The sequence below is a fragment of the Rhipicephalus sanguineus genome, chromosome 1 (assembly GCF_013339695.2).
Source record: "Rhipicephalus sanguineus isolate Rsan-2018 chromosome 1, BIME_Rsan_1.4, whole genome shotgun sequence".
Classification (NCBI taxonomy): Eukaryota; Metazoa; Arthropoda; class Arachnida; order Ixodida; family Ixodidae; genus Rhipicephalus; species Rhipicephalus sanguineus.
The window spans coordinates 337,822,555-337,849,664 of NC_051176.1; the positions used below are offsets into that span (position 1 = coordinate 337,822,555).

Here is a 27,110-nt window from a genome sequence, read left to right on the forward strand (position 1 = left end):
CTTTAATTATTGGCATCGAAACACGCAAACTCGATCCCCACTTACACAAACATGCACACAACATTTCGCAATTAATACAGCACTCACACTGACACCGCTCACCACCCTCCTTCACAACCAAACTTTGTCACCGAGTATATATAGGCAACCACATCTTGACCTCCAATGTAGCTCAGATGGGACCTTCTTTACCGTGTAATTAGGCAACAAACATTCATGGCGTACGTGTAAATTTGCGGTGGGCTTATAGATACCACTGAGGCACACCTATCTTTTACTAAAAATCTGCCTAACATTCAACGACTTTTTTTATGCATAACGTTAAGCGCAATACTGAATCGACGAGGACGGGACAGGGAGTGACACACACACAAGCGCTAACTTTCAACAATGCTTTATTGTGAGCCGGATCACTGCATAAATACATGAAAATTGCGGACATCTGGCATGCGCAAATGTGAAGGATCTAGAAATGACAATTCTTTTCTGGACAATGATAATGAAGGTGCGCTGACACAATCTTGGCCTAACTCGTGTATGGTGGCTGATTCAACTATCAACCGCGTGGTCTCATCTTTGTGCGTGCGTACGACAGAGCACTCATGAAAAGCAGGCGAACACCCACACGTGCTGAATTCAATTTTTGCGCTTTTACGAGACGTCTTGCCGTGTTATATTCGCTGCCCACAGACATTTTCCTTTAAAGCTCACTTACCAGCAGAGGTAAAGCAACAATACCTTTGCAAGCACAATATTGTTCAATGATCTTCTTAAAAAGAATCATTTTAATAAGCGCCCACTTAAAAAAGTGGGCGCTCGAGCAAACATTGGCGTCGCTTTTACGGCTCCAAACAAGCTGGGAAAGCTGTGCAGGCTCAGCAACCCAACTGCTCACAAAGCGCGCGGCTGCGTAAAAAATCACAGAGTTCGCCACGTGGAATGCAAAGAAGGGGTCGTGTACAAGCTCCCCCTTTCGTGTGGGAAATTCTACGTGGGGCAGACAGGGCGCTGCCTTAACGACAGGCTTAGAGAACACAAAAACAATGTGAAGAAGGGTGGCGATGGTTTGTTAACCGCGCATTGCAGCACGTGTGGGTGTTCGCCTGCTTTTCATGAGTGCTCTGTCGTACGCACGCACAAAGATGAGACCACGCGGTTGATAGTTGAATCACCACCATACACGAGTTAGGCCAAGATTGTGTCAGCGCACCTTCATTATCATTGTCCAGAAAAGAATTGTCATTTCTAGATCCTTCACATTTGCGCATGCTCTGATGTCCGCAATTTTCATGTATTTATGCAGTGATCCGGCTCACAATAAAGCATTGTTGAAAGTTAGCGCTTGTGTGTGTGGCACTCCCTGTCCCGTCCTCGTCCGATTCAGTATTGCGGCTTAACGTTATGCATATGTTCCGCACCAACAGGCCAAAGATCCACCCTTGACTTTTTTAATTAGCGAATTTTGCGGAGCCTTTCACAAAGTAAGAATGAGGTCTTTAGATGTCTACATAAAATAGTCTTTATACAAAAGTAAGAAGCAGGCCTTCAGACGGTCTACATAAAATAGTCTTTATACAAAAGTAAGAAGGAGGTCTTTAGACGGTCTACATAAAATAGTCTTTATACAAAAGTAAGAGCAGGCCTTCAGACGGTCCACATAAAATAGTCTTTATACAAAAGTATGAAGGAGGTCTTTAGACGGTCTACATAAAATAGTCTTTATACAAAAGTAAGAAGCAGGTCTTTAGACGGTCTACATAAAATAGTCTTTATACAAAAGTAGAAGGAGGTCTTATGACGGTCTATTGACAAATGTTACTAGATCGCAAATGTTACTAGACGGCCACCAATGTCCATAGATGGTTACTAGGTGGTCTACTCAATGTTACTAGCCATTTTTGTAAGGGGTGGTTTACGAAATACCCCTCAGCTGTGGTAGACATACATCGGCCACACTGTTCGATGTTTAATATTCGATTAATGGAACATGAAGCCTCCATAAACAATGTATCTGCTTTACACTTGCCTTCGCACTGCAAGTCCTACGCATGCGCGCCCCGGTTTTTCGAAACCAGGGGTCGTGGGAAAATTCGAAACCAGGTGGCCAGAGATTGCCGAGGCTTTTGCATAAATAAGAAGGGTACCCCATTGTTAGTGTGCCTTCCTTGAATTTATATCGCAACGAATCGCACTTTTAGACAAGTCTTGATAACTCAGAGTAGGTTGTCGTTCTGTTACCGTGATTGTCAATGTGACTCGCCATGCGCGTGAGGCTACATGGAATGCAATGTTCTTTCCAACAAAACAGTTGTTAGTTTGGCACCAGTCCTGTCATTTCTTGTCCTCGTTCCTTTGTGCCTCCAAATTTTTGTCAGACCATGCACCAACTAGCCCAAGAACGCGTTTTAGTCGATAACTAAAGACGCCGGAAAGCACCGACTTCATTATGCTCATGACATGCTACCCAGGCCGCGTTTTCCTCTCGACTATGTGCTGGTGAAAGAGGGATGAAAACAGATTAGACTGATATAAAGTATCGTGAAACCCGCCTTCTTGTTTGACTGCCTATGCTGATCTGCAACCCTTCAGGGTGGTCTGTGAATAAGGTGCTCGACTGCAGACCCGCAGGTGGCGGGACCGAATACCGGCCGCGGCGGCCATATTTTCGATGGAGACGAAAACGCTAGTGGCCCGTGTACTTAGATTTAGGTGTATGTTAAAGAACCCCAGGTTGTCGAATTTCCGGAGCCCTCCACTACGGCGTCTCTCATACTCATATCGGGCTTTTCGGACGCTAAACCCCACAATTATTATTATTATTATTATATTATGCTGCTCTGTAGAATTGCAGGAGGTCGCGGCTGAAACCCGGTTCTTGCGGCCAGTTTTATTCTGGACAAAATAGCTTGTTTCTATTTTTACATGGTAAAGTTCGTTAAAAAGTCTCTCGTAAGGACCCATTTATTATTTTCATTACGAGTTGAAATCTTTTGCTTATGTGAGCAAGTGACGTGGAAGGTTCTCGAAAAGCCGTTTTATGTTTATTCTCTGCGTCGTGCCTTTGTTACCGATAGACAACGTAGCACCTCACGAGGCGATGTTTCTCAAATAGTGGATTACACTGAAAGTTGTTAAACGCAAGCTGAGCAACCTTCCACGAATATATTTGTTTTTTTTTAGTCAATTAGTTCACTGTTGAGCGTGAAAAAGCGCGCCGAGAGGGGGCAGAAAACGAAAAGAAGCACACATACACATCGCTAGTGTGTGTGCAACTCTTACAATAGCGGGGTGTACCCACTATTATAACAGTTGCAAGGCATTGAACTGCCCTGTTACCATGCTGCCAGAAGGTAAACATTGCTGTCAACGCAGGCCTTGTCCGCCTCGGTGGAGCAGTAATATGGTGCTCGGCTGCTAACCGGAAGGTCGCGAGTGCGATCCTGGCCGCGGCGGTCGCATTTCGATGAATGCGAATGCTAGGGGCCCGTGTACTGTGCGATGTTAGTGCACGTTAAGACCCCCGGATGGTCAAGTATTCCGGAGCACTCCACTACGGCGTCTCTCCATAATCATATCGTGGTTTTGGGACGTTAAATCCCGGATATTATTAACGCAGGCCTTACCTATACCACGGCGATGGTCTGCAAGTCTGCGAGCGGAGTTCTTTCCCTGCATTTCGCTACGTACCGTAGGCAATGGACATACTCTGTTTTTCTTACGTGATGAGCCCCACTTTTTTTGTGTGTTGGTTCGTGGCGCTTCTAGAGTGGCCGCATTGAGCTTCTCGCAATGGGAGCTTAACTGAAGCCACGTGCTGCAGTCAATGACCCTGAAATCAGTGTGTTGCAGTGCGCGACTCACGTCTCGCAGAAAGTGTGACCCCCCTCTTAAAGGCATGGCCTACTTTTTGATTATTTTCATACTTAGTAGACACAATATTCGCCTGCTAAGTGACGGACCGAATTTGTCAGAAATCTTACATGATGAAATTCTTCGGTTTCCTCGCATCACTCATTGCCATCGTCTCAATCGTACAGTAATGTCAATAAACACTAGAAGGTGCTAAGTAATATCATTAATTAAGAGGGCAGTGTTGTATGGCTTGTGATTTTCAAAGCTCCTAGTGGCCTGGTGAGCTTGGAAGCGTGTGCTCGTGCCATACCAAGGAAAGATCGAAAGCGCACGCCTCGTGACTACGTTTTGCGAGAAGTACTTCTCGCAGACTAAGGCCTATCATTCGTATAAAAAAAACCAACTGGGCCCCTTATGCATTAGACTAAGACGACTCGAAGGTGAAAGTTTTCTTCTTGTCGTCATTCGATGCGTCTGTTCTGCCCCACCCTCGTGCAAAAGCTTTCTGCACCTAACGTGGTTTTGCACTGCCTCCGTGATTGGCCAACCGATCACAGAGGCAGTGCAATGCGACAATGTCATGTGATGAAGTCACGTTATGTGACGTCATCGTGCCGTCATAATTACGTGATTTTGGGAATGTGTGACGTCATAATAACGTCCCATCGTAATGTCATCACGTGATGATTTTTGTTGACGCCGCCAACGCCATGGAAGCAATTGGCTGATAAAGTGTGGCGCTGCTGAGTAGCGAGGTCGCGTGTTGTATTCCCTGCCACGGCGGTCGTATTCCGGCGGGGACGAATGTAAGAACACATGCTTACTTAGGTCTGTTAGATGCACGTTCTAGACCCCCGGGTGCTTAAACCTATCACAGAATCTCCCACTGCGGCTTGGCGATAATGACAATGGGGTTATGGCACGTAAAGACCCTTAAATTATTATTGTTTACGTAGGCCGCTTGGGGGCAACAAAAATAATGCATGAAAAACAACCTCGTACACACGCGTCATCATTAATGCGGGAGTGTCACGCACAGAGTTCTGCCTAAATATAAATTTCTGCATGTTCCATCTCAAGCATCTGCTTATCAATAATTCAGAAGTATCCATGTGAATGCGCACGTGGATACTTCGGAATTACGCATGCTCTTGCCGCAGGATAAAAAAGATCGAGATATAAAGGGAGAAGGCTATGATATTCCTCTAGTCTTGCTTGCTTTATTCGATAGGCCGTCTTCTGGGGCTGCTGTCGCATCCGAAAAGCTACAGCGCAGTGTGTCTGTATTTGGCGGTGTACAAGTAAAGAAAATGGCTCCTCCTGGTCTCTGTATATTATATATATATATATATATATATATATATATATATTATATATATATATATATATATATATATATATATATATATATTTTTTTTGCAGTGAGATTGCAAGTTGTGATATCCCCAACCCGACTAGACGCTTAATACGAGTGCGGTTTAAACCGATGCACCATGGAGAAAACAGTAAAACAGGTTGAATATAAATGCTTCAAGCTTTCATTTGTGGTAATTCAATTTACATAAACCAACACTATACCAGTTTCACGCATTAGTAATACTACTACTACTACTACTACTACCACTACTACTACTACTACTACTACTACTACTACTACTACTACTAATAATAATAATAATAATAATAATAATAATATAATAATAATAATAATAATAATAGTAATTGTTATTATTGTTAGTAGTAGTAGTAGTACTAGTGGCGTTTGATGTCCCAATACCACGATATGATTAAGTGGGACGCCGTATTAGAGTGCTGCACAATTATTGACACACTTAGGGTTCTTTAACGTGCACATAAATCTAAGATTCTTCCAGTATTTTTATACTGTACATACGTGTAGGGTGGCCAGGACACCCTCAAGCTTATTGATCAGCTTTTTTCCCCTGGTCTCCCGCAACATTGTTGTTATAAATAAATAATAAATAAATAAATAAATAAATAAATAAATAAATAAATAAATAAGTAAGTAAATAAGTAAATAAACGGCTCATCGACGCCCTGATTCCTTTGTGCCTGAAATGACTGCTGCCATCTCGACCGAATCAAATACCTTCTCGTAATCTCTGACGGCTATATATAGAGGTTGGTTATATTCCGCGCATTTCTGTATCACTTGATTGTTAGTGTGAATGTGTTCATTGTCGAGTAGCCTGTACGGAATACTGCTTGGTCCTTTGGTTGATAGAATTCTAATGTCCTAATTGTATTAGCTATTATATTTTTAAATCGGTTGTAGACAACGGACAGTAAGCAGATCGGCATGCAATATTTCAAGCCCTTGACGTCGTCTTTGTTATGAATTCAGGTGATTTAGCATTCTTCCAAGATTCTCGTACCTTCACCGTCAAGAGACACTTTCTATACATGGTGGTCAGTTTTTTTAAAACAATCTGTCCACCGTCTTTCAACAGATCTGATGTTGCCTGAACCTAACCAGCGGCAATTGCTTCTTTGCGTTCCCTCTAAGGATTTCTTTACTTCCCATGTCGTTACTGGTGAGTTGTCCGATTCATCTGGCTTACAAATATACTTCTTACGTTATCGTCCTCGCTGTCCCGGCTTCTGTACAGATATATGTAAAGCTCCTCGGCTATTTTAACTTTCCTATCCATATTGATAGTGACTTGCCTTCCTCATCCCTTAGTGCATACGCCCGGTTTTTGCCTGTGCGCAGTTTTCTCTTGACCCGTTTGAGGCTTCGTCCGTTCTAGAGATGACCAATAAAAGGATGGGACGAAGTCAGCCACGTGCGAGCCGGACCACGTGTTTGAGACCCCTGCCCTACAGCAAAAATAAATAAAACGATACAACTCGGCTTCCTAGATAAAGTCCAGGAGCGGTCTATACAATTCGCGCATCCACTTGGAATCAACGTCCATCGACACTGTCGACGAGCGCAAGGTCAGGTGGTGATATATTTACAGAGTACTCGAGAGTACTCGAGAGACTGATTAGACAGCGTTCGCGTCGCTCGCACCGCATATACATGTGTATAACAAATGATAAGATTCTAGCGCCTTTCGTAGATATACTAACTGCAGTTGCATTTTACAAACGCTGGTTGTACTTTCACGGGTTTGCTCGCAGGTGAATGCATGCCGTAGATATGTGTAGTCGTGCGCAGATGAGTCTCTAACACTGAAATTATCTTTGAAATACGCCATAACGGCTAAACGCAGTGAGCAAGCGCAAAAGTGTTAATGACACCAAATGCTGAGGCAGAAAATTCTATGGCATTTCAATATGACACATTCGCATTAATACTGTTAATACCTTACAACTATTCATACACTAAACATGAATTCGGTGTTCCGCTCACATTACTGACAACAGAACGTCGTGACGGCATCTGCACGCGATAACGCACACATCGCTTAACTGCTACGTATGATATACATACGCTCGGCAATACCTAGACTTCACTTTCACATTTCATGCGTAGATATACAGACAGATGCGTTTGGGTAAGTGTAGTCTTTTACGATGTAAGGATATTCAACAAGCTGCGACGTGTACGTTCCTTTGCGTTTCGTTCTCCCATGGCACCAACGAGCCGCGGGCGACCGAACGGCCGGCTCGCTCTATGTACAAACTTTTCCCATAGTGCGCCACGCTCCCGCGGGGCTTTCTGGGATTGCTTGAAAAGGTTCATTAGCAAGAATCTCGCAATGCATTCACCCTCTCTCTTTAGACTATCATGTGATGCTTTACAATCGTATGCCTCAATTTATTTTTATCATATATCTGCACTTAATTATTAATTTCCTAAAACTATCAGTCGATTTAATTACTCCTTAAAATTGCAGAAGGGTGTCTTGAAGGGTCAGTTGGTACATGTTACTGCGTTGCAAACAGCGCAAAAACGGGGCGAAGGCTAAGGAACAAACAACAGAAGCTCTGTTCCTTGTTCATTAGCCTTCGTGCCGTTTTCGCGCGGTTTTCAGTGCAGTAAGATGTAGCAACTGGCCCTTGAAGACACCCTCCTGCAATTTGTTTCTTTTACATCAGGCTCTTTCGAACCCAGTGTTTTGCATAACTCATCAATGTGCGAGCGCTTGTGTTGTTTTTTTCCTTAGCCTTCGTCCAATTTTCGTGCCGTTTTCAACGCAGTACTCCTTTAAATCGTCATCTCTAGTAAACGTTTCTCCTGACACTTGTCCGTGATAGACGGTATCTATATTAAACGAATAATATTTGATTACGAATTAATGATATTTATGACTGCTAATAATGAATGATATTCTACTACTTCCCGCCATTGTACTATAACTGCATAGATTGAGATCTATACCTGCATAGATTAGAATAGATACTATCTATATATTTTACTGATGTCCTACACTGACAGCTTTAACCCCTAAATTGAACATATGTTGAATTCATTGTCACCATTCATAAGTAATGCACTGTGTACCAAGGTGCGAATGTAGATCAATATTAGTAAGATATTCTTACCGTGAATTCTGCTTAGCTGACCTAATTTAAAAAATTTGCGCAGCTTGTGCTGAGGCGCCCAAACCTGGGCTAGAGCAGAGCTGGTCGGCACTTGGCTGGTCCTGGCTTGACTAGACACACGTGCATTCACACGCCGATGCACGAAAGTGTTCACGGGGTCACATTGGTAATCACGGGTATAGACTAGGCATTGATCGGGTTCGATTGGGTATCGCTTGGCAGTCACAACACCAAATAGGTTAATTAGCTTAATCAGCATAATTGGAATAATTAGCGTAATAGGTCTAACTTGCACATTTGGAACTTGCTCTAGCTTAACTTGCATCCCTAGTCAAGCTAGGATTAATTATATCTTAATTAACTTAATTGTGCTAATGAGCTTAGTTAGTGTAATCGGGGCTTCATCTCCTCAAGCTTTCATCACAAGTCAATCTAGACCTAATGAGCTAATTAACGTAATTAACACTAATTAGTCTCATTCATAATTAATATATCGGTATCGCTCGGCATCTCTTGCCGAGCTCAGCATGACTACGCACACTAGAATCTCAGCACGGCTTAATTAGGGCTATTTAGCCTTCTGGCTGTATTATGCTTGGCTAATTAATTTTCTCCTCATCTCTGGCATATCTTTTATTTGATACCTTTAATTGCTAGGTTCCATATATTTTCCCCTAAACTATCCCTGATTACTAACCATCTATAACTGTCACTAAAGATAATTGCATGATCTCGGATGGTAATTTCATACATTGAATGCCCTATATATGTCATGTACATATCCTTCTATACTGAAAGATTTCTATTATAACCTAAAAATTGGTGAATTCATTACAAGTGATTACTTATATGGTCAGGGTGCAAATGTGCATAATGTTGCTGAGTAAATCTCAGTCAGTGTGAATTCTTGGGGGCCATTGTAAACTCTGTTATTTTCCATAGTAATTAAGCTAAAAAACCCCTAATCACTAATTAGCAACCTAACATTCCTATATCTTTGATCCTCTTCGTCTCCACTTCCATGTGATACATCACAACGCAAGCCTCCGATTAGTTGATTCTTATTTACCCCTTTTCTATTCACCTCAAAGTGTAAGTATTAATAATGACAGAGTACAATTACCATATCTCTTATACCTTTATAGCACACTGAAACGCGGTTCCGAAAACACAGCGCGTTTATTATTGTATCTCCGCCATTGTTCCAACTACCTCTTCTTTTCCACAGCAGACTACCCACTACTAGTTTATGTCCCCAAGTGCGTCGTGCCAGAAGAAGATGAAAAGTATGCCCAGATACTCCGGGTCACCAATAATATAGCACACTGAAACGCGGTTCCGAAACACAGCGCGGTTTATTATTGTATCTCCGCCATTGTTCCAACTACCTCTTCTTTTTCCACAGCAGACTACCCACTACTAGTTTATGTCCCAAGTGCGTCGTGCCAGAAGAAGATGAAAAGTATGCCACACCTTCGATTACTAATTAGCTGTAACAGTATCTACTGCTAGTTACTTGCATGTGACAGGCATCTAATATTATGGCGTGCATTGCAATGCTATATCTAAATATATATAATGTACATGTCCTTCTATACTAACCGCTTCACCAATAAGTTTTAAGTAATTGTTAAATTCATTAGTACCTTTGATTACTTTCACGCAGTGGAGCAATATTCGTATCCGTATCAATATATCTTGTCAATTCTTACTTACTTTGAATTACGAGGAGCTATTCTCATCTTTGACCATCTGCTCTAATTAACCTAAGACTTCTTATTGCTAATTATCAACTTAAGACCTCCACAGTATTCATACCCTCCATATCTTTAGCAGCTTCAAGAAAAACAAGCTTATATAAAAAACACTGACATTTCACCTGTTTTAGGGCAACCGCAAACACTATGAAGCGTATGCACCCCTGTAAGGTGGTTTCGCTGCAATGCACCTTAGACAAAAGTTCCCGTCGAACCTCAGGAACTTCGCCGACACCCGCCAAACTTCACAGGTACGAATATTGAATCATCGAGATTGGGTCACTTCAGTGATTTAAGCAGGCGGGGGGCGCATTGTTTTTATATAAATTTTTAAATTATCTCCTATGGAGTTTCACATTACACATAAAAGTGGCTCTCGAACCCAGGAATTTAATGGGAATATAGCAAAACTTCTCGCACTGTGGCATAATGACTCCCAGATAATATGGACGAAGTGATTTAAGCGTATATTGAAGCGTTACACTACAATAAATGTTTAAAGGTCGTTTCCCATTGAGTGACGCTGCCACTCAGCAGCCAACACAACAGATGGCGCTAGTTGTCGATGTCCCGAATTCCTGGACATGCACTAGCAGTTTTCCACATGCTAGGAAATGTGGAAGTGTCCAGGCAGTTATTAAATATCGTAGTTAGTACTGGGACAAATATACTACCATAAGCTTTTAGTATGGCGGAGGGAATGCCATCTGGCCCACATGATAAGGATGGTTTTTAAGCGCTTAATGCATTCGCAGATAAGATTTTCATCCAGCGACAAAGCACTGTATGAGCTAACCGCCTTGGGCTGTTGTCTGATATCATGCTAGAGTCTGAGGCCTTATAACGGATGAGAAATGCGTGGCAAAACAGTCAGCGATGGCATGCACTTCTACCCCATTTGAGTCCAGTAGTCTGAAGGACTCTCCGCTTTTGCTGGACCGTTTACGTACATACTTCCAAAACTCAGCCGGCCTGTCAGAGGCGCTTTTTTCTAAGAATCAATATACGAACTATGATCCCGTTTATATAGGCGTTCAGAGAGAGTTCGAAAGAAGCTGGACTCTTCCTTCCACTCGCTGGATGGAGAACATTAGATTTCCTGTGTGCGCGATCTTTATGCTTCAGCTGATAAGTCAGATGAGACATGGGATATTTACGTTGTTTAGGTGTATATTGGGGGAATAAAATTGCGCATGCTGCTCAGTACAAGCTCCGTAAACCGAGTCAACCCTGCTCATCAACATTCGGTTTGTCAGTACCCTGTGCCACTCAACGGTAGACAAGTGATGATAGAGGCCCGTGTAATCACCTCGCTTGAAGCGCAAATCTCGGAGATTTGTTTACGTAACTGCTGAAGCTCGTTTGTTTCGGCTGATGCGTATAATTTACGTTAAGTGGTGGGTGGAATTTGTCCGGACGTACAAGAGAGATGTCGAGCGGGAAACTTAAAGGGGTTGAGCGTTTGACACACAACAGGTCTAAGAGTTGCCACTGGAATTGACGACTGAGTTATGTTGCAGTAGGGAATTAAACGCCAGAAAGTCCAAGAGCAGGCTGCACTTTTTTCTCTATGAATGATTGTAATGAGAAAAAGTAAGCGTGCTCCAGGTCATCCAGGTGCAGTTGAAATCCCCAAGAACAATAATTCTGTGCCACTATGAGAAGATACCACAGTTCAATGGAGACATGACATCATGAAACGAGGCAGGGGACATGCTGAGCGTAAATAGAAACATCCAATCAACAATTTTTCACTGCGCTCAAGGTTGGTTTCTAGCCAAATGGATTCTTCGATAGTTTCTAGGTCTTTCCGTCTAACGGATTTCAGTGAATTGTCAATGGCAATCAGCACGCCACCGCCTTTCTGCTTGGTTTCCTGAAATCTCGGTCACTGCGGAAGGTGGTGTAGGTCTGGGGAAAAAAAGATCAGATGAGGAATTTCAGTGCCTAGCCAGGTTTCAGAAATGGCAATACATAGGAAAGAAGACGAAAGAACATTAGAGAAAAACTCTCGTGTCTTGGTACGTAGAACCCGAGCATTTTGGTAGAATATGTCTACGTTACACGGCAACTTTCGATTCCAGTCACTTGCTCAGAGGGATGAAGCTGTCATCGCGCAGCTCCCCACGAAATGCTTGAAGAGGCATCCGAGGTGCCACATCGAAGGGTCATTCAGGTGTTGTAGTGTTTCCTTGTCGACTTCGATGTAGAACGAAGAATAGGACTGAAATTTGGTTGAAGTTGCCGGCAGGAGATGGGAGACAGATCGAATGAAGCATATGTTTTTTTGATGTCAGCAACAGTGGTGTCCGGGCTCAGCTTCGTAACAAAAATCGCCTTTGGCCGTTGTGGGCCGTTGTGGCCGTTGAGCTACAGATATATTCGATGTTGTCATAGATCCAAAAGAGGCGGGTTCTTCTTTCTTTCCCCCTCAGTCCCGCTGCCATAAGAGGCTGTCGCAGCATCACACTGCCACGCTCGGACGTGTCTACGTTCAGCTGGCGGCGAATTCGAAGATGAAAGTTTTGGGAGAGGTGGTTCAGAGCAGGCAGCTTGCTCGGAATGTCACTGATCGCTACAACAGATCACATGCGCTTGGGGGGATCACAGGTGCCTTCACTGCCACTCCGGCCGTGCGGCGCGTCAGCTCCTCACGCAGGAAGCGGACCTCTGCACGAAGGGCGGCGACCACGCGGGCTTGTTCAACACCGCGGGAGTGATCCTTACGGAGGCGCTCGTTTTCTTCGCGTAGTTGGGATACCTCGTCGCTGAGGAACGAGATTCCCTCCAAAGCGTCGAGGAGAAGGCGGCGCAGCCCGGCGAGATCGCCGTCCGGAAGGGTGCACGTGGAGAGGGAACCGGTTTGAGAGCTGCAATGCTCATCGATGCACGCCGCCGAGTTGTCTTCGCTAGGCTTACCAGCAGCACGGCTCAGATCACATAAATTGCAGCAAAACGAGCGCGATCCAGACTTCAGAAGTTGCAGCTCTTCATCAGGCCAGGTTACACACTTCGCATGAACACGTTTAGAGCAATTTTCACAGCGGAAAAAGTGCTGCTTACCGAAAAGCGGGCAGGAGCATAGCAAGCATACATCCCGACTGGGAGCCATGGTGCGGGACTTAATATAATAATAATATAATATATAATAATAATAATAATAATATAATAATAATAATAATAATATAATAATAATAATATAATAATAAAATAATAATATAATAATTGTTGAGGATTAACTTCCCGAAACCACGATATGATTATGAGGGACGCCGTCGTGGAGGGCTCCGGAATTATTGACCACCTGAGGCTCTTTATCGTGCGCCTAAACCTAAGATTTATTTCAGTATTTTTAAATATGGTTCGTCGACGCCCTGATTCCGTAGCGCCTGCGTAACTGCTGATACTCGACCGAATCAAATGCCTTCTCGTAATCTATGAAGGCTATATAGGGGTTGGTTATATTCCGCGCATTTCTCTATCGCCTGATTGACAGTGTCAATGTGGTCTTTTGTCGAGTAGCCTGTACGGAATCCTGCTTGGTCCTTTGGTTGACTGAATTCTAAGCTACTATCTTTGTAAGCAGCTTGTAGACGACGGACAGTAAGCTGATCGGTCTGCAATTTTTCAAGTCCTTGACGTCCCATTTTTTATGGACTAAGATGATCTTAGTATTCTTCCAAGATTCGGGTACCCTCACCGTTAAGAGACATTTTGTATACAGCGTGGCCAGTTTTTATAACACATTCTGTCCACTCTTTCAACAGATCTGATGTTACATTATCCTCACCAAGGCTTTGTCTCTTTTTCCCTCCAAAGCTTTCTTTATTTCCCCTGTCGTTACACGTGGGATGTCCGATTCCTGTGGCTACTACTACTTCTACATATCTTCCTGTTGTGTACAGATCTCCGTAAAACTCCTAACTATTTAAGCTATCCTCCCTTGTAGTGCCTTTGCTTCCTTGTCCCTTATACATACTCGGTTCTTGCCTGTGCCAGTTTTCTCCTTCACCGCTTGAGGCTTTCGTCCGTTCTAGAATGACTAATAGAAACATGGGACGATTAGTCACGTGCGACCGGCAATGTCCCCTGCCCCTACACCATAAATTAAGTAAAACAATACAATTCGGCTTCCTAGATAAGTTCAGGAGCGGTCTATTCTGTTCGCGGATCCTTTGGATCACGTCCATCGACACTGTCAACCAGCTCAAGGTGAGGTTGTGATATTCAAAGAGTACTCGAGAGAGTATAGCCGGAGTTTACTAAAATACGTATACAAATTGAAGTACACAAGTATACTGAATATAATTATAGATAGACCGCGTGCGCGTCGCTCGGATCATATATGCTCAAACGATAAACTTTTACCACCTTCGTTGACACTAACTGCAGTTGTTGCTCTTAGAAACGCGTGTTTTGCTTTCGCGTGTTGGCTACAGGTGAATATTGCCGCAGATATGTATAGTCGTGAGCAAGATGAACTACAAACCCTTAATGCCTTTTAAATAGCCATAGCGGCTAAACTCAGCGAGCAAGCGCTAAAGTATCACGACACCAAATGCTCAAACGGAAATGTGCCTATGGCGATTCAGTGCATTACATTTACATTATTACATTACAAGTATCGGCACTAAACATTAATTTGGTGTTCGGCTCATATTGATGACAACAGAACGTCTTGACGGCATCGGCACGCGGTAACGCACATGCCGTTTAAGTGCTACGTCCGATATACATACATACGCTCGGCAATACCTACACTGACTGCGTTATTCCTTTCACATTTCTTGCGTAGAGATACATACAGATGCGTTCGGATATGTGAATTGTTTTACGATGTAAGAATTCTACGTGTTCTTTTTGTTTCGTGCTCCCACGGCGCCAACGAGCAGCGGGCGTCCGAACGTCTGGCTCGCTCGATGTACACACTTTTTCCATAGTGGCTTCACGCTCCCGCGGGGCGTTCTGGGATTGCTTGAAAAAGGTTTGCTAGCAAGAATCTCCCAATGCATTCAACCTCATCTCTTTAGGCTATCAACTGACGCTTTGCAATCATATCCCTCAATTTTGCTGTATATCTGCACTTATTTATTATTTGCCTTTGACTATCAATTCAATTAATTACTCCTTTAAATTACAGAAGGGTACCTTGAAGGGCAAGTTGGTATACCTGTTACTGTGTTGAAAACAGCGCGAAAACGGGACGAAGGGTAACAAACAACACAAACGCTGTTCTGATGTTTCCTTAGCATCTATCTATCTATCTATCTATCTATCTATCTATCTATCTATCTATCTATCTATCTATCTATCTATCTATCTATCTATCTATCTATCTATCTATCTATCTATCTATCTATCTATCTATCTATCTATCTATCTATCTATCTATCTATCTATCTATCTATCTATGTATCCGATTACGTCTAGGTGCTCTCTATATCGCCTCCTTAACTTGGTATATACAAAAATTGGCAGGGGAGGGCAAGAGGATTTGACGAATATGACTGTCGGGTCTTGACGTGAATAACGTGAAAATCCTGTCGCGTACGCCGTCAAACACTTTCCTCCAGACACGTGTGGCACATACCCGTGTACCACGGGCTGCGGTGTACGGGTATGCGCCACAGGTGACATTTTATATCTACACAGGAACGGCGAGAACAGACATTGGTAATTTAAATGCGAAAGCGTTAAGAGAAACCGACATCGGCAGCGTTGACCTGTGAAATGGAAAGAATAAAGATTAGGATCGCAGCAGGAGCCAAACCCAAGCACAATTCTGCGTGGCAGTCAGGCATTCTACCACAGAGCCACGCCAGGGCTACAAACTTGGTTTGGGAAAACGGACTATGCAGGCGTAATCTCGTGTGCAACATCCATTGTGGTTGTGGTGCTGGCTATCTAATTTTACGAGAAAGCAATAAACACTACATATGTATCCCTACGATACAGGCGTCATATCAGATAATGTATGTCATTGCAGAGTTGGCTCCGCTTTTATAGCAGTCTAATAAACCTTACAGTTGTATTCCTATGATTCAGCAAGCTATATTGAAGCATTTCTCCGACCCCGGAGGAACACATTAACGAAAGTTACGTATGATATTCACATTATTGCAGCATAAGGTGCGCTTGGTTTCGATAATACTGACGTATGTACTCTAACGTGAGGGCTTGACGTTCCGTCGCATCATAAGTTACCCTTTAAACGCCAGTATTGTCGATGTGCCTGGTAAGCCCACGATGTGCACACAGCTACTACACTTACAAAAGCACGTCGATCCACCTCGTAACGCTTGGCTCAAGCCATAAAATACGGCATAGAAGTACTCGATGACTGCTTCGCATGAAACCGATTCCCACAACCCGTGAGATCTGCCGAATTTTTTTCCTTAGCCTTCGTCCGGTTTTCGCGCAGTTTTCAACGCAGTACTCCAACTCGTGATCTCTCGTAAATGTTCCTTGTGGCACATGTCAGTGATAAACGGCATCTATAATAAACGAATAATTGTAATTGATTACAAATAATGATATTTATCGCTGCTAATTATTAACGATATTCTATTATTTCCCGCCATCGTACTATAACTGCATAGATTGAGATATTGGTACGGCAATGAGAGCGTCAAACACATGGTACGGCAATGGGAGCGTCAATATCAGTCACCACAGCCAATCTAGTAATGGAAGCCTTGGAAGGAAGTCCTGGCAACGTTCACCTCCGGCCCCCAAAGTGTTTTACCGGTACGTCAATGACTGCTTCTGCATTTTAAAGAAGCAAGACCTCCAACGCTTCTTGGACTGCCTGAACGCCCAGAACGGGAACACATGGTTTTTACGCATTATCTGAGTGATCCCACGTGTTCAGCTGTCTGCCTGATTTTGACGGTATATAAGCAGTCTGGTTCTTTAAAATAAACATGTTGTTGGTAGCAGCGCTGTATGGTGTTCCTTTGTGCCTTCTCGTGTCCGTGTTTCCTTTCGCGCTACACCAAAAGCTGTTCAAGTGAACATACAGTTCACGGTTGAACACGAGGATGACAACGTGCTGCCTTTTTTTGACGTTCAGGTGCGCCGGGATGGGAGCGCCCTCGCCTTCTCAGTATACAGGAAGCCCACACATACAGGTCGCTATCTCAGTTTTAATTCGCATCACCCCATCGGCCACAAGACGTCCGTAGTGTCATCCTTGGTGACACGCGCCGTATCTGTTTGCTCAGACGATGATGCGTTGAAGAAAGAGTTACGGACGATCCATCGGGAGCTAAACCGCAACGGTTATCCTGATCGATTCATCTCGAAAACTGAGAAGCGGATACTTCAATCCAGCTCACAGAGCAACGTGACTACCTGTGCACGTGCGGCCATACCTTATGTCGAAGGTATCAGCGAGGCACTTTTGCGCGTATTTTCAAAATACGATTTGCGCATTGCTCACGTCCCGAGCAGCAAGCTCCGGAACCAGCTCGTAAATGTGAAAGACAGGCTCCCAAGTGAATCGTTTCCAGGTGTCGTGTATAAGATACCGTGTGCTGATTGCCGTGAAGTGCATATTGGCGAAACAGGAAAGTTTTCTCGACGCCTCAAAGAGCACCGACGTGACGTGACTAAAAACAATCACATGACAAACGCCATCGCTGAGTATGCGCATGCACATGATCCTACCATTGACTGGGATAATGCCGCCATAGTCGCCAAGGAAAAGAACGTGTCGTCACGCCGGCTTCTGGAATCACTAATCATTCAGTCGACGCCAGCTACAATGAACAGGACACCAGGAACTGTGCCTGCCGTGTACGCATGCTCGTTGCGTCACGTTCTGCCTACATAATTGACAACGACTTCGAGTCCTGCTCAGTGAACAAGGAACCCGTATGCGGTTCCGAAACGTCAGATCATCTCATCCGACTTAGTCAGTGACCGTGAATCATCTCATAGATTGAGATACTGGCTAACTTAATTGTGTCCTACACTGACAGCTTTCACCCCTACATTTAAAATATGTTGAATTCATCGTCGCTATTCATTAGTAATGCACTTCATGCCAAGGTGTGAATGTAGATCAACATTATAGTAAGTCATTCTTAATGTGAATTCCGGGCTAACATAATTTTAAAAATTGCGCAGCTTGCACCGAGTCGCGCAAAGCTGGGCTAGAGGGGAGCTGGTCGACACTTGGCTGGTCCTGGCTTGAGCAGCCAAGTTTCGGCACGTGCATTCACACGCCGATACAGAAAGTGTTCACGGGATCACATTGTAAATCACGAGTATAGACTAGGTGTTGATAGGGTTCGATTGGGTATCGCTTGGCAATCACAACACGAGGTAGGTCACAACACCACTAAATCACAACACCAAATTAACCACAAGTGCCAATCACAGGTAAATGAGAACACCAAATGAATCTGCTTAAGCAGAATAATTAGAATAATTAGCTTAATAACAGTGTAATGGAAAAAAAATTACAGCATATCCACAGGTGAATGATGATGAGCTTGGGCGAAGCTCCTGAAGCAATCATGGTTACACCGTGAAATGTTCAGTGGTTTCACCCAGCAGTAATCAAAGCGATACGCCGCTTTGATTACTGCTGCGCTCGCTTGGCGGCAGCCTCTCGAGCTCGCACCTCGGGATCCTGCTGACGAGCACGAGACGCAGCGGCCGTCCGCACGCGGCGCTCCTCGTCGTCCATGGTCCGCCAAGCAGAACGATCGGGCAAGCGCACTCCTCCACGTACGGCGACGATCAAGGAGAATGACATAAATTACACCATTTCCCGCTAAAGGGGACCATGAGGCCAGGGTTGCCAATGGTGGCTACTTTTCGCCAAATTGGCGAATTTGAGAGGCCCATGGCGACCTAAAATTATGAATGGCGACATGGCAAATTTTTGGCGATTTTCGGCTTAGGTCTCCACTGAGTTATGCATCCTGAGCCCAGAGTCTTCCCAACGAATGAGCGGCAACATTCTCACTATTTTTCTTGGTTTTAGACCCCTGAGTAGAATGTGCGCATTAAGCGTCATTCGGTATGTTCGTCCCGTAACTCGTGTGTATCTCCTCAATTAATCTAGATGCAGGAGGTACTGGAACGTCCCCCAGTGACCTTTCAGCAAAATTTAGGTCAGTGGACTGCCTTGCAAACCGCGAGGGGCAGTGTATGACCATAAGTTTATGGCTATAGGTGCTTTAAGCTTCTCTAAAGTTCCGCTTCTGAAGGAGCTAGACGACGGGTTGGCCGCGTGCTCCGACCATTTGTTCCGCCAAAGCTCCAACTGTTCTGAATAACTTGGCGACTTATTCACCGTTGCAGTACCCCCAATTCAGCTCGTAAAGGCTGTTTTGGAATAGCGAAGTGAGGCGGACACGCGGCTATTTGTGCAATAAACAAATATTTATTGAGGCATTTTCCACTGCTCTCGGTGAGCGTGTGCAATGAAAACAATTGGTATATAACATTTTACATCGTCTATCTGTTCATTAATAACGCATTGGATTCACACGTGTAGATATTATAAGTGACTATATGAAAAGGTCGGTGGCGTCCGGTATCATATTAGTTCACACTGAAAAGGTGTAAGACTCACTAATGATCGGTTCCTGTAAGAATTCTCTCGAGTTACCTTCAATAAACCTTTTTATCATTTTATTTCATATGAGGGTAGGTAAAGCTGTCTACAAACGACGCTTTCACAGTTTTCGCTTAAGGTTTATCACACTTTTACCATTGAAACGAGCGGACAGGGATGGGATATCATGAGCGTTTCATTCATTCACCCTTGCGCCACCACGCACATCTTGCGGCTAGTCGGGGAAGCAGCACCATGGACTGTCATGGTGAAGCGGGCGATACGAGTGGCATTGAGAAACGTCAATATAATTTAAGGGTCTTGGATGGTACTGTAATCTACGGTGCTATACGTGAGTGGAAATTTTTATTACTAGTTATGCCGCACATATTTACAATAGCGACTTTTTTGGTGAAATCTGTAAAAAAATGGCGACTTTTGGCGACTTTTTCTTGATCGTTTGGCGACATTTACTCTAAAGTCAGTGGCAACCCTGCATGAGGCGATGCGAAGCCGGAGCACTTGCACGATCGCGTTCCGTTGGCGTTCGTTGGGCATGCTACCGACCTCGCGTCGTGGAACGCGAAGAGGAACGCTACGCGCGTCTTGTCTTCCCTCTAGCCTGGCTGTTAATTCTCACAGGGCGAACGGGGAACGCGGTCGACACGCGTGTGAGAGGGTGGCAGCGTAGGAGAAAGAGAGAGAGAGAGGGGGGAGGGGACGCGCATGCGCTGGTGCTCATCGCGGCGTTGCGCAGGAGAGAATTTGGGCATGTCTAGCCCGCGTTTCAGAGGAAGAGTGGAAAGGGGGAGGGAGAGGGGGAAGGGGGAGAAGGGGAAGTGGAGAGGGAGAGAGGGCAAGTGGAGAGGGGAAAGGGGAGAGGGGAAGAGGACAAGAGGAATAGTGAGGGGGAGTGGAGAGGGTATGCGCGTGCGCAGTAAGGGTGGTCACGCCGCACACCACCACCGGATTGAACTCCGCCATAAGATACTACGCATCTAATAACGGGCGCAGCAAACAATCTGAGAGCAGCGGCACCTATAACGCCATCTAGCGTGCATTCACCCAACTGCCACATTGCACACATCTCTAAGGGACAGCGCCATCTAGTATATCGTCACCCAACTGCAGTTTGCATATCTCTATGGGACAGCGCCATCTATTCCATGATACGGGAGACGCGACGGCGGGCTAACGCCGGGCGGAGCGACGACCGACCAGGTGATGCTATAAGGAGCTCCGCCCCTAAAACAGCGCGAGAAGACAGGGACGGAAGGGGCACACACACAACGCTCGTGTGTGTACCCCTTCCGTCCCTGTATTCATGTGCTGTTTTTCGTTACAATGCTACCAAACCAACGAGCCCATCGACAAGCAATAGCCTAATAGGTCTTAGTGGAACATTGGAGACTTGGTCTCGATTAGCTTGCATCCCAAGTCAGACTAGCCTTAATTATAACTTAATTAGCTTAATTAGCCTAACTCGCACATTCGAGGCTCGGCCTCAACTAGCTTCCATTCGAAGTCAATCTAAGCGTAATGAACTAATTAGCATAATTAACGCTAATTAGCTCAGTATTAATTAGTATTATTAGCATTTGCTCGGCACATCTTGCCGAGCATGGCAAGACTATGCAACAAGAATCTCAACGCGGCCTAATTATGGCTAATTAGCCTATGAGTTAATTTTGCCTGGTTAATTAGGCTTTGCCCTGCTCAACTAGGCTTAATAGGAATTGCCTATGATTCACTTGGTTTAACTAGGCACAGTTATGCTGAACACGCCGACATGATGATTGTTTGTCTACATCGCGAGTCAGGCAAAGGTTGGGCATAAGAGCTCTGCTGTAAAAATGAATATTTTAATTGTGCTGCAGAGCCCTTAATTGCCAATTAGCAAAACGTTCTAAATTTATTCAGCCTCTCCCTCTATGCTTTCATTTGATGCATTACAATGATATCGTCCTATTAATTTATTGACCATCTACCCACACTTGATAATTGCCTACAACGATCACTAATAAACTATAAAATATGTTTCTGTTGCATAAAATTTCATTTGTCACCTTTAATCACTCGGTTCCATAGATTTTCCCCCGAAATCATCCCTGGCTGCTAACCATCGACCACTACCACTAAAGACAATTGCGTGTTATTATCTATCTCTGATCGTAATTTCATACATTGAATACCGTAACATTTCATGTAGTGCGTATGCTTTTATAGTGAAAGCCTTCTATCATGAGCTTAAAATTGGTGATTTCATCGTTACAAGTGAAGGGATATTTTCAGGGTGCAAATGTGCATAATGTTTCTGAGTAAACCTCAGTCAGTGTGAATACTTGCGGGTACGTCATTGTCAATTTTCTTAATTATCCATAATACTTAAGCTAAATTATCCCTAATCACCAATTAGCAACTTGAGATTCTTGCATCTAATTAAGCTAAAATACTCCTAATAACTAACTAGAGATTCTTATGTCTTTCATCCTCTTCGCCTCTACTCCACGTGATACACGTCATCATCCGATTAGTTGATTCTTAATTACCCCTTTCCTATTTAACACTAAGTGTAAGTATTAATAATTCCGGAGTACGATTACCATATCTTTTATACCTTTGATTCGAAATTAGCTATAACAGTAGCTACTGCTAGTTACATGCGATAGCCATCTAGTATCAATGGTGTACGTTGCAGTACTATCTGTAAATATATATATTATACATGTCCTTCTATACTGACCACTTTCACCAATAAGTTTTAAATAGACTGTTAAATTCATTAGTACATTTGATTACATATACTGAATAGAGGAAGATTCGATGCGTATCAATGTCTTATGTTAATTCTTACTTGCTTTGAATTACGATGAGCTATTATCGTTTTCTATCATCTGCTCTAATTAACCTACGATTTCTCATTGCTAATTATCAACTGAAGAACTCCACAGTATTCATACCCTCCATATCATGAGCAGCTTCAAGAAAAACAAACTTGTATAAAAACACTGACATTTTCACGTGTTTTGGGGCCACCGAAAACACTATGAAGCGCATACACCCCTATAAGGTGGTTTCGCTGCAATGCACCTTTTCACAAAAGTTCCCGTCGAACCTCAGAAACTTCGCCAAAATCAGCCAAACTTCACAGGTACGAAGAACGAATATTCGAGATTAGTTCACTTCAGTGATTTAAGCAGGTGAGGGCGCATTGTTTTTATACAAATTTTTAAATTCTCTCCTATGGAGTTTCACATAGCACATAAAAGTGGTTCTCGAACCCAGGAAGTTTATGGGAATAAAGCAAAACTTCTCGCACTGTGAGATCATGACTCCCAGATTATATGGACGAAGTGATTTAAGCGTATATCGAAGCGTTGCACTACAATAAATGTTTAAAGGACGTTTCCCATTCAGTGACGCTGCCACTCAGCAGCCAACGCAACAGATGGCGCTAGTTGTCGATGTCCCGAATTCCTGGACATGGAATGATAGCATGATACTTTGAACATTTGCGTATAATTTAAACACTGCGAACTTTTTCAGAAGAAAATAAAATTTTTGATCTAGGCAAGAAAGCAAAATGGCTATTGCTGTTGAATCTTAACACTACCGAAGGATTTGAAAATTCCGAAGGTATATTTCTACAGCGTTGTTATATTACCAGTAAAGGTAGGCATCGCCTACTTACTTACATTAGTAGTTTTTCAATTGAGTTGTTTCCTTATTCTAACAGAAATAGCGCAAGGTTATTTTGCAAAAGAGAAATCTAGTAAAAGCTTGTTAATTTAAACTCTAAGGGGACTATAAAACTGTTCGAATTAAAAGGATTTCGAATTAGTGGGCTAGCGCTGGAATGAACGGACATCACACCACACTGCGAGGGCAGAACCCAAAGAAGCCACCTCTGGACTCGTCATCGGGAACTAGACACTACTACACGTTTGTGGCAGGGGATTTCGTAAATTAAGTTCATGGAGCTCTAACAGCGAACATAATTGATCAGTCAGGGATACGCCAGAAACCAGCGCCGACATGCGTTCATGTAAGCAGTGAGCCTTAATGTGAAATATACGACGCTATTTATGCTCCGAGGCATGTTTATTTGAAATGCAGAGTTAACGCTATCAAAATTGAAAGTTATCAGTAATTTGCATTTGCTTGCGTTTCTTCTGTCGCAACCCCATGAGCATCGTTTGCCGCTTGCCCAAGAGCTCCAGCGCAGCGTCCGAATTCTCATCTGCTGAGAAATGCTGCGGTTTCGTTGTTTTACATCGCTAGCAAGTTTGGTTTGGTTCGGTTTTGTAACCAATTGTGATCACTTTGGGCCGACCTCTGCGAGGAACAACGAAAACCAGGAGCTCCCAGTTCGAATTAACCGTTGTGGATACCAACGCGTTCGAATTATCGGGAGTTTTCCCCGATAGAAATAGACAGTACTGGGCCGGAACCAGGGCGTCAGTTTGAATTACCTGTAAGTTTGAATTAACAGGGTTCGAATTACCCAGCTTTCATGGCCGTACTTATGAGAAATAATTTATGCATTCAATGTATAACATTCTTAAGAAACTAACGCTGGTTTCATGCCATCGTCTAACTGTTTTCGTGGGCTGATCCAGAAGAAAGTGCTGTTTAAGCATTCGTGAAAACCACACACTGATACCATTCAGTATTGCCTTGCAGCTGGAGCGACAGTGCTTTTGTGTGCTGCTGTCATCAGTAGTATACTGGTGGGGCCAAATGGTAATCACACTGCCGTTATTCATTTTTAATTATTTTATCCCCAACGTGGTGGCATCTACTCTATCCGGTTAAGGCGTTCAGATGGCCGACAGGCCTGCCTCACGTCGCCAGGTGCTTGTAGTACGCCACTCACATACGCTAACCTGAGCCTACGGTTGTCAGATAGTTTCGCCGGAGAGTGGGTTCGGCGCGGAAGCCCGTGGCAGACACGGTATCTACGCTTCTCTGCAGAAGTAGTATGCGCAGCTCTCGTGCGTACAGCGCGTTTGCTCATTTCCCAACAGAGATAGGGTGAGAGCTCGCGGAGCTGTTTCTTTCTTCCCCCTTCTATATTTCGGCAATCGCCGGGTTGTTCAAGTTAGATAAAGTATTTCTCATCAGTAATAAAACTGGAGAAGACACGCAAATTGGGCGAGTTGGTGAGGTTCCATGGTAAAAATATAAAACAGCGGTTTTTAAACAAACGACGAAGGAAGAAGAGACACACACGGTGCTGTGTGTGTCGTTTCTTCCTTCGTCTTGTGTTTAAGAAAGCGCTGTTTTATATTTTTACCGTAGTAATAAAACGTTTCCTATCTTACCGCTACATGTTTTCTTTGCTCTGATAGCAAGTCCTGCAAATGGTGCTATGCCATGGGACCTCCTGCTGAGTCATAAAATATGAAGTGCTCATATGAAGCGGTAGTTCAGTGGTGGTGAAGACGGAGACAACAAAAGGAAGAGACAGTGGACACACGGGCGCTCCTCATTTCGTCGGCCTCGTCCTTACCAGCGCTGAACTAACGCCTGTGAAGATGCACCATGAAGCCCACAGTACCACACTTACCTATATGAAGCATTCATGGAATTCCCAGTTATGTGCATATGCTTGAATGATGTTTTAATTGTTCCAGTTTTACTGAAGCGAGTGCTTCCCGAGTGTATAGAAGTACGACAGAGCACAAAGGTACGGCGGGGACGACGGACCGCGAGGGACGTGCTAGAGGGCATCTGTCATGTATACTCGGTCGTCGCTGTCGAATTTTGGTGCTGGATGCCATCCGCATAATACCTAGTCCAACAAACCAGATTAATAAGACTGCTTGCTGAATATACTATACTGCAGTGAATTATGCCACTAACTGTACGAAATGTACGAAACTTGTCCAGCCAGTAATGTGGGTGAATGACAGTCGTATATATCTTTAAAAAAAACAGTTAAAAAGTTATTCAAACTCAGTGCACTTGTTGAATCCATGAAAATGGAATATTTCCTTCATCGAGCCAGGAAATGCCGCAAAACTGTGATGTATACAGTTATTCGTATTCTCCCCCGATGCAGAGCGCATTGCCGAAGAATATTTGTTTCTTCCCATAATAGTCACAACAAAATTGTTTTGTCATGTTTGGTTTGCACAGGTCAGTAAAGTTACTCAAGAGTAGACAGAGTGCTATCCAGACCAAACCCCCTATTAAAAACCTGTCCATCATCCATTGCCATAATCTACCATAATGTTCGAGTGTCTTCCATCATAACGGTGGATAATGTAGCGGACATGACGGAATCAATGTAGGTGTTGTTGTGTGCCTCACTAAATACACAGTTAATCCGGCTTAATCTACGTCCCCTACCCCTCGGAGCAAATGGGAAACCTATGCATCTGTGTGCAGTTCACCACCCCGAACGGCGAACGAAGCAGCAATTCACAGAAACAGCTGTACCTGGTGAGAGTCTTCTCTGGGCCGGAGGAGACTCCTACCGCGCGCATCTATTGATGTGATTAACTGCTGTCTTTCAGTTTCGGCTCAAGGTAGTGAACTGGACTCAGAGACAAAGATTTCTTGCTTGCTCGGAGGGGGACACTACACCATCCACCATGCCACCACCATGACCACTAAATAAACACCATTATGATGCAAAACATTTTGTCATTAAGGTGGACTGTGGTAATCAATGGTGGAGCAATTTTTAACAAGATGAGCTGTTTGTGACTCACGGCCGTGAGTCAGAAACAGCCTATTTTTGGTAATGCTGAGTTTTGAATGAGTTGTGAGCGGCATTCGGGGTAGAGCGAGAAAAAGTGAACCTGGCTGAGTAAAAGTTTGGTAATTTTTAGTCTGGGCTAGCTCGGTTCACTATAAGTTAGATTAGTGTAAGACTGATCTCGTTGAGTACCATTTTTCAACTGTCTGTCTACCACTGAGCCTGGTACAGTAGATATGTTGTAATTTTGATTTCCAGTGATCTCGAATGAATAGAATTTTGGTTATAGAAAGAACAAGTGTGTTGTGTCAGTGTAATGTTGGTTTTTCTGACGACGACAACACTTGGTTTAGAAGAACTGTGGTTAGTCGTAGCGCGATATTTAACCTGAGATATTTAATCTGAGTCGTCTGAGTGACTTTAGTTAGTTTAACATGCCAACCAGCCTTTAAGTTAGTCGTCAAACGAAGATGGCTTGGCATGGAGCAGCTGACTTTCCAACAACAGATGCACAGAGGGTTTTGGCTAAGTCTTACCAAGCCTTGAAAAATGCTTGTCAACATAATCATCATCATCACTATCACCCTTTATATTTACGTCCACTGCAGGACGAAGATCTATTTCAACGATCCCTATTTTGCCCCGTCTTGCACAAGCCGATTCCTTTTTATCGCCGCGAACTTCATTTCATCACTCCATCTAACTGACT

At 43.8% G+C, this 27,110-nt stretch overlaps 1 protein-coding gene across 2 annotated transcripts in view; it reads left to right on the plus strand.

The window, feature by feature from the left end:
- LOC119379588 (superoxide dismutase [Cu-Zn]) overlaps positions 1-27,110 on the plus strand; it is a 67,381-nt gene that overhangs the window by 20,206 nt on the left and 20,065 nt on the right. The window contains exon 1 of one of the 2 annotated variants that reach the window (XM_037648895.2): positions 23,285-23,367. The exons of the other annotated variant lie outside the window; for it this stretch is intronic. The gene's annotated coding sequence lies outside the window, so the exon portion shown is untranslated. Of the gene's footprint in view, positions 1-23,284; positions 23,368-27,110 lie in introns of those variants that run through there. 2 annotated transcript variants of the gene reach the window in all.